Source organism: Macaca nemestrina, chromosome 17 (assembly GCF_043159975.1).
Source record: "Macaca nemestrina isolate mMacNem1 chromosome 17, mMacNem.hap1, whole genome shotgun sequence".
Lineage (NCBI taxonomy): Eukaryota > Metazoa > Chordata > Mammalia > Primates > Cercopithecidae > Macaca > Macaca nemestrina.
The window spans coordinates 20596547-20612024 of record NC_092141.1 but is presented as its reverse complement, the minus strand read 5'-3'; the positions used below and the strand labels follow the sequence as shown (position 1 = coordinate 20612024).

The 15478-nt window shown below is 41.4% G+C and overlaps 1 protein-coding gene and 1 pseudogene across 13 annotated transcripts in view; both read right to left on the bottom strand.

Annotated features, from left to right (window-relative positions):
- LOC105493322 (contactin-associated protein-like 4) overlaps positions 1–15478 on the bottom strand; it is a 78196-nt gene that overhangs the window by 48828 nt on the left and 13890 nt on the right. The gene's annotated exons all lie outside the window — the stretch shown is intronic.
- Positions 1202–15192, bottom strand: LOC139359472 (eukaryotic translation initiation factor 5 pseudogene; annotated as a pseudogene).

Genomic DNA, 15478 nt, shown 5'->3' with positions numbered 1-15478 from the left:
CCACCGTGGGGTCCACATGGAACTTGCTCCTACCAGCACCCAAAGCGGTCGGCTGGATCCTGCATTTGTTCGCCCATGCCTGGTGCAACTGAGGGTCCTGCATGAAGTTTGCTCCTGCCAGTGCCCAAAGTGGCTGACCGGATCCAGCACTCACTTGCTCACATGCTCCCTCCCTCAAGGGGTCAAGTGTGGCGGGCTAAGAGAATGGGGCACCCCCCTCACAAGTCAGATGAAGAGGTGGAGAAAAATCCTGCATTATATACACGTGTAAATAAACAGATATACAAAGATCTTATAGCTTCAATTTGAGAATTTTAGCCATGAAGTAGTAATGCAAACTCACTAGTTAGAGAGTTAGATCAAAATAAAATTTTTCATTGATACATAATATCTGTACATATTTATGGAGGTATATGTATTATTTTGTTACATGCATAGGATGTGCAATGATCAGCTCAGGGCATTTAAGATATTTATCGCCATGATCATTCATCATTTCCATGTACTGAGATCATTTTAAGTCCTTACTAAGTAGGTAAAATGCTCAAAAGGTACCACTCCTTCCAAACAGCAAGTAAAAAGCTGAACAAAATTTAAAAAATCAGCAAATTTAATATTTCTTAGATCTTCGAGGAGACAGACCATAGGGAGAGGCCACAGGGAGAGGTCTTCAAAGGGAGAGATCACAGGACCAACCACTGCTCCCAAAATTGGAGACGCAGAGGAAGATAAAGAAAATTAGAGCTTACAGGAGCAGAAACCTCCACAGGAACAGGTTCTGGGATAGAAAAACCCGAACTGTAATTGACGAATTGCTGAGGGCTCAGTGTGGACAAGTCTGAGAGTAAAAGCTTCAGGGGGACTTGATGATCTGGGGCCCTCCCACACTTCTCTGTGTTTTATCTTCTGGAGCTCCACCAGGTTTTCAGAGAGAATTTCAGAGAAAATCACCCGTATTGCTTTCGGAGTGGGTGGGAAAAGAAACAATTGTGAAATGCAACAGAGCATTGGGTTCTTCACAGCATATTCTGCTCTCAAGAGAAACTCTGTTACCAGAGCCTAACTTGCTGGGGTTTTATCAGAGTCAACTGGTCTAGATTCAGGAAAAAATCTAGCATCCTAGGTGACACAATGAAAATACTTAACTCCAGCCCCGCCCCCGCCCCCCCTCCGCCCCCCCCCCCCCGCAACCCATCCTGTTTCACCTAACACCTAATAAAAGGGCATGAATAATGAAAAGCACTCATGAACTTCACACTGCAGAGGCACAGGTTCACCAAAATAATGAAATCTAATCATAGGACTGTAGAACAATTTCTGCCCCCAACACCTCAACACCACATTACCAACACCCTATTTACAGCAGTTTGTTATACACAGTGCATCATGAAAAAATTGCAAGGCATACTAAAAGGCAAAAATCAACCAATCAAATAGTCAATCAATCAATAAATCAGTTTAAAGAGTCAGAATATGCATAACAACCAGACGGGGAATTTAATACAACTGCAATTAATATGCTATAAATTTTAATGGACAAAACTGACAGCACGCCGAGACATACGGGTAGAGTTTTTAGGGTTTTCCAGGTATACGATCATATCATCAGCAAAGAAAGATAGTTTGACTTCTTTTCCTATTTGGATGCCTTTTATTTCTTTCTCCTGCCTAATTGCTCTGGCTAGGACTTCCTGTACCATGTTGAATGAGCGTAATGAGAGTAAGCATTCTTTTTTTGTTCTGGCTCTCAAGGGAAATGTTTTCAGCTTTTGCCCGTTCATTATGATGTTTGCTCTGACTTAGACATACACAGCTCTCCTTATTTTGAGGTGTGTTTTTTTTGATGCCTAGCCTGTTGAGGGTTTTTATCATGAAGGAAAGCTGAATTTTATCAAAAGCCTTTCCCATGTCTATTGATAGGATTGTATGGGTTTTGTTTTTAAATCTGTTTATGTGGTGAATCACAAACACATTCACTGATTCGTGTATGTGGAATGAGCCTTGTATCCCAGGAATAAACCCTACTTGATTGTGGTAAATTAACTTTTTGATGTGCTGCTGGATTCAGCCTGCTGGTATTTTCTTGAAGATTTCGGCATCTATGTTCATCAGGGATATTGGCCGGATGTTTTCTTTCCTCACTGTGTCTCTGCCAGATTTTGATATCAGGCTGATGCTGGCTCATAGGATCTGTTAGCGAGGAGCTTCCCTTGAACTATTTTGGGAACGGTGTCAGTAAGATTGGTACCAGTGTTTTTTTGTATGTATGGTTTTATGTGGCTGTAAACCCATCTAGTCCAGGGCTTGTTTTGATTGCTAGTCTTATTACTGACTCAATTTCAAAACTTGTTATTGCACTTTTCAGGCTTTTAGTTGATAAACATCTGTAGTAGTTTCAGGATACAAAAATCAATGTATAAAAATGAGCAGAATATCCGTATACCAATAATATACAAGCTGAAAATAAAGAACACTGTCCCATTTATAGTAGCTACACAAAATTGAAATATATAGCTATACAGAAAACTGAAAAGGTAAAATATGTCTACAAGGAGAACTATAAAGCACTGCTAGAAAAGATCAGAGATGTCAAAAATCAATAGAAAATGCATCCTCATGGATTGGAAGAATCAATATCATAAAACAGCTATAGTAGCTGTGTTAGGCTGGTCTTGCGCTGCTATAAAGAAATACATCAGATTGAGTAATTTATAAGAAAAATATTTAATCGGCTTACAGTTCTGCAGGTGTTACAGGAAGCTTAGTGGCATCTGCTTCTAAAAGTGCCTCAGGAAGCTTCCAGTCACGGCAGAAGGCAAAGGGAGAGTAGGAACATCACACGGCAACAATTAAAACAAGAGAGAAGGCGAGTGTGTCAGAGCAGAGGTACCACTCACATATAAATGGCCAGATCTCAGAAGAAGTCACAATCACAAAGGCAGCACCAAGCCATGAGTGATCTGCCCCCATGATCCAAATACCTTCCACTAAGTTCCACCTCTGTACTGGGCATTACAATTCAACATTTGATTTGGGTAAGGACAGATAGCCAAACTACATCATTTCACCCCTGGCCCTACCAAGTCTCTTGTCCTCACACTGAAAAATACAATCATGCCTACCCAGCTGTCCCCAAAAGCCTTAATTCATTCTAGCATTAACTCAAAAGTCCAAAGTCTCATCTAAGACAAGGCAAATCTCTCCCACCTATGAGCCTGTAAAATCAAAATCAAAATCAAATTATTTACTCCCAAGGTACAATGAGGGTATAGGCATTGGGTAAACCTTCCCATTCCAAAAGAAACAAGGTACCCAAATGAGAGAGGCAACAGGCCCCAGGTAAGGCTGAAATCCAGCAGGGCAGCTTTAAATCTCAAAGCTCCAAAATAATCTCCTTTGACTTCATGTCACACATCCAGAGCACACTGGTGAAACGGGTGGGTTCCAAAGCCCGTGAGACTGCTCTCACACACTGGTATTGAGTGCCTGTGGCTTCTCCAGACAGAGGGTGCGAGCTGCCAATGAATCTACCATTCTGGGAGATGGAGGACAGCAGTCCCCGTCTCACAGTTCCACTAGACAATGCCCCAGTGGGGACTCTGTGTGGGCTCAAACCCCACATTTCCTCTCCACACTGCCAGAGGAGAAAGTCTCTGTGAGGGTTCAGCTCCTACAGCAGCCTTCCGCCTGGACACCCAGGCTTTTCCATACATCCTCTGAAATCTCAGCAGATATTGTAAAGTCTCATTCACTCTTGCAATCTGCATGCCTACAGGCTTCAAACCATGTAGAAGCTACCAAGGCATACAGTGCACCGGGGTGTCTGAAGAAGTGGTACAAGCAAGATCTGGGGCCCTTTGGGCTGAGGCAGGAGCAGCGGTGGCCAAGATGTGGGGAACAGTGTCCTGAGGCTGCACAGGGCAGTGGGGCCCTGGAACTGGCCAGGAAATAATTCAGTCCTTCTATACCTCAGTGTCTGTGAGGGGAGTACCTGCTGGGATGCTCTACGTAAAGCCTTTGAGGCCTTTTTCCCATTGTCTTGGCTAGTGGCATTTGCTTCCTTTTTAGTTATGAAAACATCTTTAGCAGGGGGTTGCTCCACAACCTGGCTCAATTCTCCTGAAAACAATCTTTTCTACCACACAGCCAGGCTGCAAATTTTCCAAACTTTTATGCTCTGATTCCCTTTTAAATATAAGTTCCAGATTTAAGTCATTTTGTTAGACCATGCCACCTCTTGAATGCTTTGCGGGTTAGAAATTTCTTCCACCAGATACCCTAGATATTCACTTTCATGCTCGAACTTCCATAACCCCCCTAGGGCATAAACAGAATGCAGCCAATCTCTTCACCAAGGTGTAACACACATGATCTTTACTCCAGTTCCCAATAAGTTCATCATTTCCATCTGAGACCTTGGCAGCCTGGTTTTCACTGTCTATATCATTATTAGCATTGTGGTCGTAACCATTTAGCCAGTTACTAAGAAGTTCAACATTTCCCTCATCTTCCTGTCTTCTTCTGAGCCCTCCAAACTCTTCCAAACTCTACCCATTACCCAGTATTTTTTTTTTTTTTTTTTTTTTTTTTGAGACGGAGTCTCGCTCTGTCACCCAGGCTGGAGTGCAGTGGCCGGATCTCAGCTCACTGCAAGCTCCGCCTCCCGGGTTTACGCCATTCTCCGGCCTCAGCCTCCCGAGTAGCTGGGACTACAGGCACCCGCCACCTCGCCGGCTAGTTTTTTGTATTTCTTAATAGAGACGGGGTTTCACCGTGTTAGCCAGGATGGTCTCGATCTCCTGACCTCGTGATCCGCCCGTCTCGGCCTCCCAAAGTGCTGGGATTACAGGCTTGAGCCACCGCGCCCGGCCCATTACCCAGTTTTAAAGCTGCTTCCACACCTTCAGGTATCTTTATAGCAATGCCAAACAACTTGGTATCAATTTTCTGTATTAGGCCATTCTTGCAGTACTATAAAGCAATATCTGAGACTGGATAATTTATAAGAAAAGAGATTTAATTGGCTCATGTTTCTGAAAGACTTGCAGAAAGGATAGTGGCATCTGCTTCTGGAGAGGCCTCAGTTTCCTTCCAATTATGGCAGAAGGCAAAGAGCAGGCATACCACATGTTGATAATGAGAGCAAGAGAGAGACTTGGTGGGTGGGGGGAGGTGCCACACACTTTTAAATAACCACATCTCACAAGAACTCACTATTATGAAGATGCTATGAGAAATCCATGTCCATGGTTCAAACACCTCCCACCAAGCCCCACCTCCGGCACTGGGATTTACAATTCAACATTAGATTTGGGTGGAGACAAATATCCAAACTATATCACTACCCAAATAATTTACAGATTCAACACTACTCCTATCAAAGTACAACTGTAATTCATATGAAAGCAAAAAAGAGCCCAGAGAGTCAAAGCAATCCTAAGCATAAAGAGCAAAGCTCGACTTCACACTACACCGTCAGGCTACAATAATCAAAACAGTATGATACTGGTACAAAAGCAGACACATAGACCAACGGAACAGAGTGGAGAACTCAGAAGTAAAGCTGCACACCTACAACCATCTGATCTTTTGCAAAGTTGATGAAAGCAAGTAATGCGGAAATGATCCTTTATTCAATAAATGGTGCTGGGATAACTGGCTAGCCATATGCAGAAGATTGAAGCTGGATGCCTTCCTTACACCATATACAAAAATCAACTTAAGATGAATTAAGGACTTCAATGTGAAACCCATTAAAGCCTGTGGCAAATGCAACAAGGGTTGCTTTTCTTCCTTTCTGTCAAAATTCTGACAGACTGAACCAAGAAGAAATTGATTCCCTGAACACATCAGTAGCACGTTTCAAAATTGAATCAGTAATAAATAGCCTACCAACCAAAAAAAGCCCAGGACTTGATAAATTCACAGCTGAATTCTACCAGATGTGCAAAGAAGAGCTGGTACCACTCCTACTGAAATTATTCCAAAAAATTTAGGAAGGACTCCTCCCCAACTCACTTCACGAAGCCAGCACCATCCTGATACCAAAACCTGGCAGAGACCCAACAAATAAAGAAAATTTCAGGCCAATATCCTTGATGAACATTGGTGCAAAAATCTCAACAAAATACTTGCAAACTGAATCCAGCAACACATCAAAAAGGTAATCCACTGTGATCAAGTAGGCTTTATTTCCAGGATGTAAGATTTTAGAGCATGTGCCATATGGTATATTCTCTTATTTTGGAATGGGGAGTTCATTAGAGGTCTATCAGATCCATTTGGTCCAATGCTGAGTTCAGGTCCTCAATATTTTTGTTATTTCTGCCTCAATGATCTGTCTAATACTGTCAGAGGAGTGCTGAAGTCTCCCACTATAATTGTGTGGGAGTCTATGTCTCTCTGTAGGTCTCTAAGAACCTGCCTTTTCAATCTGGGTGCTCCTGTGTTCAGTGTACATATATTTAGGATAGTCAAGTCTTCTTGTTGAATTGAAGCCTTTACCATTATGTAATGCCTTTCTTTGTCTTTTGCTGGGAAGAGGCCCTAAGCCTGTCATGAACAGGCCTGAAAGAAACTGGCCACAAACAGGATTTCTGCAGCAATGTGACATGCTTGTGATGGCTATGATGTTCATGCTGGAGGTTGCTGGTTTACCACAATGAGGGCAAAGAACACCTGGCCCACCCAGGGCCAAAACACTCAAGGCGTTCCAAAACCACAAACAATGGCATGAGCGATTTGTGCCTTAAGGACATGTTCCTGCTGTAGATAACAAGCCAGAGCCTGTTTCTCTGCTCCTCACTAAGAATGCTTTGTTACCTGTAAGGAATGCTTTTAGTTAATCTATAACCTCTAGAAATAATGCTTATCACTGGCTTGCTGTCAATAAATATGTGGGTCAAACTCTGTTCGTGGCTCTCAGCTCTGAAGGCCGTCAGCCCCCGATCCCACTCTGTACTCTATTTCTGTGTCTTTGTCTTCATTCCTCTAGTGCCACTGGGTTGAGGTCTCCACGACTGAGCTGGCCTTGGTAAGTGGCGCCCATATGTGGGGCTCAAACCCAGGTCGAAGGGTCACCAGAGTGACATTTGGAGAACGTGGAACTACACTGGAGAGCACCCGAGTACTCTTAAGCAATCCCTGTGGTGAGTAAGAAGGCGAGCTCGGAAGCATCAGGGTAACAATGGGACAAGGGTCGAGCAGGCACGAGGCTTATGTGAGTCTGCTTCAGCAGCTCCTCAGAAAAGGAGGAGTGAAGGTTAGCACTAGCCGACTTATGCAGGTTTTTAGTGTGGTAGAGAAATATTGCCCCTGGTTTCCAGACCAAGGAACTATGAATGTAGAGGTCTGAGAAAAGGTAGGCAGCGCAATGAAAAAGGCATATAAGGATGGTGCTGAGGATATTCCTATAACTGTCTGGTCAGTGTGGGTTCTGGTTCATTCTGTCTTGGAGCCTTTCCACACAGATGAGGAGGAGGAGGAATCACAGGAAGAAGGAGAGTACAACAAAGTAACAGAAGAGGTGACAGAGCAGGTTTGCTTGCCAGCTAAAGTGGCAAAGGAAGGAGAGGCTTGTCCCTACCTCTCTGTACCCCTCATTATTTTGAAAAAAAGGAGTGGCCTGACCCTCCAGATCTTTATTTTCCAGAGGACACTGGGCAAAAAGTAGTGAACCCAGTGATCATTCGAGCAGCGCATCAAGTGACCACTGTCAGTTCTATTCAGGCAGGAATCCAGCAAGCTAGACGAGAGGGTGATATGAATGCTTGGCAGTTTCCTGTTAGAATACACCCACCTGATCAACAGGGGAATATTATAGCTACATTTGAGCCTTTTCCTTTTTAAATGCTTAAATAATTTAAACAAGCTACTAATCAATATGGACCAGGGTCTTCTTTTGTAATGGGCCTGTTAAAGAATGTTGCTGTCTCCAATGAGATGATTCCTACTGACTGGGATGCTTTTGCTCGGGCTTGCCTGACTCTTGCTCAGTTCTAACAATTAAAACTTGGTGGGCAGATGAAGCTTCCATTCAAAAAACCAGACCAAACTCAACTGACACCACAGAGGAAGCATATAAACCATCCCTAGCCAAAGCGGAATTCTTCTGTAAATATCTCTTTCATCCAATTGTTGTATAGTGTGGATTAAGTCTGGTGTTTCTTTGTTGATATTCTTTCTGGAAGATCTGTCCAAGGCTGAAAGGGATGTGCTGAAGTCTCCAGGAATTAATGTATTGGGGTCTAGCTCTCTTTACCTCTAATAAATGTTTACTTTATGTATCTGAGTGTGCCCATGTTGAGTGCAAATATATTGAAAATTGTTATAGTCTCTTCCTGAATGGACCCCTTTATCATTATATAGTGACCTTCTTTATCTCTTCTTAAAGTTTTTGTCTTGAAATATATTTTATCTGATATAAGTATAGTGACTCCTGCTCTTTTTTGGTTTCTATTAATAAGGAATATCTTCTTCCATCCCTTCATTTTCAGTCTATGTGTGTCTTTATAGGTGAAGTGTGTTTCTTGTAGGCAACAGATCATTGAGTCTTGTTTATTTTCATCCGTTTAGCAACTCTAGGTCTTTTCATTGCAGAGTTTAGTCCATTTATATTCAGTGTTATTACTGATAAGTAATGACTTATTCCTGTCATTTCGTTATTCCTTTTTTCGTTGTTTTGTGGTCTTCTCTCCCTTCTTTCTTTCCTTCCTGCCTTCCTTTTAGTTAAGATGATTTTCTCTAGTGGTATGATTTAGTTTCTTTTTATTTTTTGCATACTCATTGTATGTTTTTTGGTTTGGAGTTGGTGTGAGGCTTGCACATACTATCTATGCTGATAGCACTGTCTGCATGAACGAGCAACCAAATAAGCAAACAATCAAAAAACTAATAAAACCTCCATGCCTTGTCTTCAGCTCCCACTTTTTAACTTTTTGTTGTTTTTATTTGTATCTTATTGTACTATGTCTTGAAAAGTTGTTGTTGTCATTTTTGATTGCTTCACCATTTAGCTTTTCTACTTAGGATAAGAGTGGTTTATGAAATACAATTACGTCATTATAACATTCCATTTTTCCATGTACTTACTATTACCAATAAGTTTTCTACCCAAAGATGACTTCTTATTGCTTGCCAACATGCTTTTCTTTCTGATTGAAGTACTCCCTTTAGCATTTCTTGAAGAACAGGTCTGGTATTGATGAAATCCCTTAGCTTTTCGTTGTCTGGAAAAGTGTTTTTATCTCCTTCATATCTGAAGAGTATTTTTGCCAGATATACTACTCTAAGGTAAAACTTTTTTTGCTTCAGCACTTTAAATATGCCATGCCACTCTTCTCTTGGCCTGCAAGAATTTCCACTGAGAAGTTTGCTACCAGACCTACTGGCGTGCCAATGTATGTTATTTCTTTTCTCTTGCTTCTTTTAGGATCCTTTTTTTTTTTTTTAATCCTCGATTTTTGGGAATTTGATGGTTAAATGCCTTGAGGTAGTCTTCTTCTTTGGTTTAAATCTGTTTGGTGTTCTATAGCCTTCTTGTATCTGGCTATTGATATCTCTCTCTGGGTTTGGAAAATTATCTGTCATCATCCCTTTGAATAAACTCTCTACTACCCTTATCTCTTTCTCTACCTCCTCTTTAAGGCCAATAACTCTTAGATTTGCCCTTTTGAGGCTATTTTCTATAGATCCTGCAGGTGTGCTTCATTGTTTTTAATTTTTTATTTCTGTCTCCTCTGCCTGTGTGTTTTCAAATAGCCTGTCTTCAAGTTCACTAATTATTTCTTCTGCTTGATCAATTCTGCTATTAAAAGATTATGATCCATTCTCCAGCATGCTTTTTTCAGCTCCAGACTTTCTGCTCAATTCTTTTATTTCAATCTCTCTTTAAATGTATCTGACAGAATTCTTAATTTCTTATCTGTGTTATCTTGATCTTCTGTGAGTTCCCTTAAAACAGCTATTTTGAATTCTGTGTCTGAAAGGTCACTTTCTCTTTTTCTAGAATCAGTCCCTGGTGCCTTATGTACTTCATTTGATGAGGTCATGTTTTCCTGCATGGTCTTGTTACTCGTGGACGTTCATCTGTGTCTGGGCATTGAAGAGTTGGGTATTTATCGTAGTCTTTGCAGTCTGGGTTTGTTGTACCCATTCTTCCTGGGAAGACTTTATAGATATTTGGAAAGACTTGAGTGTTATCATCTATGCCATCTATTTCTGCCTTAGGTCATACCCCAAGGCCAGTAATGCTGTGGTTCTCACAGACTCACACAGGTACCACCTTGATGGTCTTGGACAAGAGCTGGATGAATTCGGTGGATTACCAGGCAGAGACACTTGTTTTCCTTGCTTACTTTCTTCCAAACAAACAAGTGGAGTGTATTTCTGTATTCTGAGCCACCTGAAGCTGGAGGCGGAGTGAGACAAGCACCCCTGTGTCCATCACCATTATGACTCTGCTGGGTCAGACGTGAGGCCAGGATAGCACTGGGTCCCATGCAAGGCCTGCTGTAACCACTCCCTGGCTACTGCTTATTTCTGCTCGAGGCCCTAGGACTCTACATATAGTAGGCAGCAAATCCAGCCAGGCCTGTGTCCTTCTCTTCAGGGTGGCGAGTTCCCCCAGACCCTGGGTGGGTCCAGAGGTGCCAGTCAGAAACCAGGGACTAGAGTTCAAAAACTTAGAAGTGTTCTACTGTACTGCAGCTGAGCTGGCACTCGAACCACAAAATGCAGGTTTTTGTATACTGCCCACCCTTTCCAAAAGCAGAGGAGCTGCACCCCACGGCCACTGCCACCACAGTTCCATGGGGATTACTGCCAGACCACTGCTCATGACCCCTTAAGGCCTAAGGGCTTTTTAGTCAGCTTGTGATGAATGCTATCTGGCCTGGTACTCATCCTTAACCTAAGCACTCAGCTGGCAGTTGCAGTCCTAGTGGCCTAGACTGCATTTCAAGTTTATTTAGAACCCCAGAGGACTTTAGCCTGCAGTGGCAAGACTTGCAGGAACTCAAGTTCCAAGTGCTGGGAATGGCAGTTACCCTTTAGCTAGTTTATATGCTCCCTCTGTGGTGTCGGTTGAGTTTGGTCTGGTTTTCCTTTCTGCTGTAACAAGACAGCACTGAGTTCAATGCCTAACAGTTGATTTACGCTCCCTCTCCTCAGTGCACAGAAATGCTCTCTGCACCATGTTGCCACTGCCAGGGAATGTGTTAGGAGTGGCATTGGCTATTCAAGATAGTTTTTTTTTCTACCTCTTCAATGCCTCTTATGTGTAGATAGTTGTTAAATTGGTATCCTTGCAGGCGAGACAATCAGTGGAATCTTCTCTTTCACTATCTTGCTCTACTCCCTATTCTATGTCACGTTCTTTTCAGACATATTTCAGAGTCCTTTCCTGAACAGCCAATGATAACCTCTTTTTCAAAAAGGTCCACATCTTACATCTCTTTCAATGTATGTGAAATCTTGGAGATGAGCCAAGCTAGAAGCATTGTTACCACAGACTCTACACCATGAAGAAGGTACCACTGAGTTTTCTTGTGAAAAATCATGGGAAATGGTGTCTGTGCTTCTTCATTTGTTCTCTAATGTCATGAAAAAGAACTTTGGTCAGAATAAGAGGGCCCATGGCTTTTACAACCAGTCTTTATGCATCAGAAACACTTTCTTTATCAGATGAGTCAATAACACCTTCTTCTTTTTCTTAAAAAAAAAAATCAAATAGGATATTGATCTGCTCCTCAAAAGTTCTTTCGAGATCATCACTGAAAGAACATGTGCATGATCACTGATTTTATCTGTTCTATACCTTTGAATTTCCTCAGTCGTATCCACCCCCAGTCATCCCTTTCCTCTTCTTCCACGGCATATGAAGAGGACTCACTGCATCCGGTGGTGGCGGTGATGGTGCTTTCTCACTGCTGCGTATGGAGTCATTGCCTTGTCATTGCTCTTTCTGTTTTTCTTTTACTGTTCTTTCTCTTCTGTACCACTCACTATTTTCAGATGGATTTTTGAGAATAAATGTGCAGAGTTTATGATAGGTATGAAGCATGTCTCTATAGAAACTGGCTTTACAAAAATTACCTATGCTTTGCTTCTTTGGGTTGATGTGCAGATGCATTTCAGGATTCTCACTCTGGACTGAGAACACGTTTTTAAATGAATCCATCCAACATGTCTTGCAGTTTGTTTGCCTCATGAGATCCACTGATAATGTAATGGTCATTCTTGCCACCACAGGACTTGTGCTTCTAACTTACAAATAAAATATTTGGTGGGATGCACAGGAGGCCAACTGGGCCCTTTGCAATGTCAACTATGTTGACTGTAACTGTCTTAATTGCATTTCCTTTGTCCTCAACCTTAGCAGTCAAATGGGGCATATTTGGACACATTGTGGTTGATGTTGACAGATTTTTGACTTATTAGTGGCCTTATCTACAAGATGGACAGATCTTTGCAACTTTTTGGTATCTTTTGTCTGCAGAAGGCATGACAAATGACTACGAGAGTTCTCCATCTTTGATATGATGAAGTGCTTGCCACTGAGGCTGTAAGCTTCTTGCTTGTGTGCTGTTTCCCCAACATAGGTGCTAATGGCTATGCCACACCTTGTTTTTGACAAATACAAACAAATCCAATGCTGTTTACTAGGGACTGGGATGGAGTAAGGTGTAGCATAAATCTGAGTCCCAGTCCCAGAAAGCAGAAGTGGCAGCAGCAAGAGCCAAGGGCTACCACAGAAAAGTGGGGAGGAGCTGTCCCTGCAATGTCCAGGGTCCACACCTATGGCAGCCACAGGCTAGAAACCACACAAGAAGAGATTTACCATGAGCTGGGAGAGTTAGGGGAGGGCCTTCTCCACCAGCAGCAGCTCACAAGGTTCAGGACATAGAAAGGGCTGGGCATGGGGTACGTGGTCCACCCTTCCGCTTGTCTCCATTGATCTCTGGTTTTCTAAGTGAACAATATGATTTACAAGGAAGATGGTTTTATCATATTTCAAGATTATATACCATTTACTTCAATTTCCTTTATTTTGTTATTTACTTATATTTCTTTACTCTTGTATATTAATATAAATAGTGAGCATGCCTCTGGTCCCAATATACATTGAAATGGTACTAGTATTTTGCCATTTTAGAATTACATTATTAGTTTTTTGAAAATAGTGTTTGTTTAAAGTCATTCAATTCCATTTCTAGTATAGTTTTTCTTAGAAATATCTATCAATTATTTTTCTTTCATCATCTATTGAGATGATCTTAATGCTTTTCTCTTTTAAAATGGGGACTCTAACTATTGAGTTTTCTGAGAATGAACCTCTTTTATTATTGCATTTATTTGCTTAGGGGGTATTTTTCTTGTGTTTAGTGAATTGTCTTTGCAAATACATTATCTAGATGTTTTTCCATTTCCATTCATATGTAATATTTTGTACCATTTAATGAGGGTTTAGTATTAATGCTTTGCTAAATGAATAAAAATGAACCATTCAGAGTTCCATTTTGGCTCCCTGTGGTCTGGAATTATTTTTAAACTCATTAAAATTTAATAATATGTTCTGTAAAGGTTAGCTAGAACTCAGCTATGAAAATGATCTTATTGCTTGTATAACGTTAGCTGATAATCACCTTTCTGATATGATAATTCATCTATTCAAGCTTAACACTCCTAGAGTTATTTTTTATCTGTTTTAAATTTCATTCAAAAATATTCTTTCCTCTTGGTCCTTAAATTGATTGGCAAAAATTGCATGATGTATTCTTTTTTCAATCTCTTCTGTAGTTGCGGTTATTTATTTTTCATTACTAATATTGTAGTTTCACTTGGTTTCTTTTTCACTTACTGAAAATTGAGAGCAATTTCTTTCATTTGTATTTCCAAAAGATCACCTTTTGGTTATGTTTATTTCTTTTATTGGTTTTACTATTTCCTCAGTTTTTCATTATAAATAACATTTTAAAATATTTTAAGACAAGTGTTTTTATTTTCTTTTTCTTCTTCTTCTTTTTTTTTTTTTTTTTTTCCTGAGACAGAGTTTCGCTCTTGCTGCCCCAGGCTGGAGTACAATGGCACAACCTTGGCTCACCGCAAGCTCCGCCTCCCAGGTTCAAGCTATTCTCCTGCCTCAGCCTCCCGAGTAGCTGGTATTACAGGCATACGCTACCACACCCGGCTAATTTTGTATTTTTAGTAGAGACAGGGTTTCTCCATGTCGGTCAGGCTGGTCTCAAACTGCCGACCTCAGGTGATCTGCCCACCTCGGCCTCCCAAACTGCTGGGATTACAGGCATGAGCGACCGCGCCTGGCCTGTTTTTCTTATTTCTTAACAGAAATACTAGGTTTAAATCAGAGTCCTTCAGCTTTAAATAAAAGAGTATTGCTCTGTTTCTCTTTAGCCATGCCATGAAGTGTCCTTTTAACCCGTTTCTCCATATTTTTTTATTTTCTCTTTTTTGAAAAATGTGCTCAATTTCTAACATGTTTTTGTTATGTTTTACATATTTACTTCTATTTTTGTTGGGATGTAATTAAAGAATATGAACTATGCACTCAGTTTTTAAAAATATTAAACTTTTATTTGTGTCTAATACATGATCATTTTTGTAAACATTCCCGTGTATAGTTGAATAAAATCTACATTTTCTGTTTGGGGTATGTAAAGGTCTACTACCTAATGCTATCATATTATTGCACCCCAAAGCCTAAAATAGTATAATACACAGTAAGAACTTAGCGGATACATAAATTCTGCTGATTTCTTTATTTTTTGGTCAACCAAATTGGTCAAAATCTGAATCACATTATGGCAGAGTGCTATTTGTCCCCTAATATCTATTATCTTTTTTGCTGGGCACATGGCCTCCAAGATAAAATCCAAATGCCCTAGCCTCCCTTGGAGTTATGTGAGGCCATTACATTTTGTACAGTAAGAGGTCAGTAAAAACATGTGAGGAAATTCTGTGCCATTTTCTTAGAAATAAGTTGCTTTCCTTCTGCACTTTCTCCCTTCCCAAGTGATTAGTTTAGAAGAACTTCGTGGTGGTGAGACAGCTTCTGGCATGCAATCCAGAGGCTGCAAAGGTCGTAGAAGAAGCCCACAATACAGGTTTACTTTCAGAAGCAGAGGTAACATCTATCCCATACAGTTTACCAACAAAAACCTTTTTAAAAATTATGGTACAGGCCGGGCGCGGTGGCTCAAGCCTGTAATCCCAGCACTTTGGGAGGCCGAGACGGGCGGATCACGAGGCCAGGAGATCGAGAGACGATCCCGGCTAACACGGTGAAACCCCGTCTCTACTAAAAAATACAAAAAAACTAGCCGGGCGAGGTGGCGGGCGCCTGTAGTCCCAGCTACTCGGGAGGCTGAGGCAGGAGAACGGCGTAAACCCGGGAGGCGGAGCTTGCAGTGAGCTGAGATCCGGCCACTGCACTCCAGCCTGGGTGACAGAGCAAGACTCC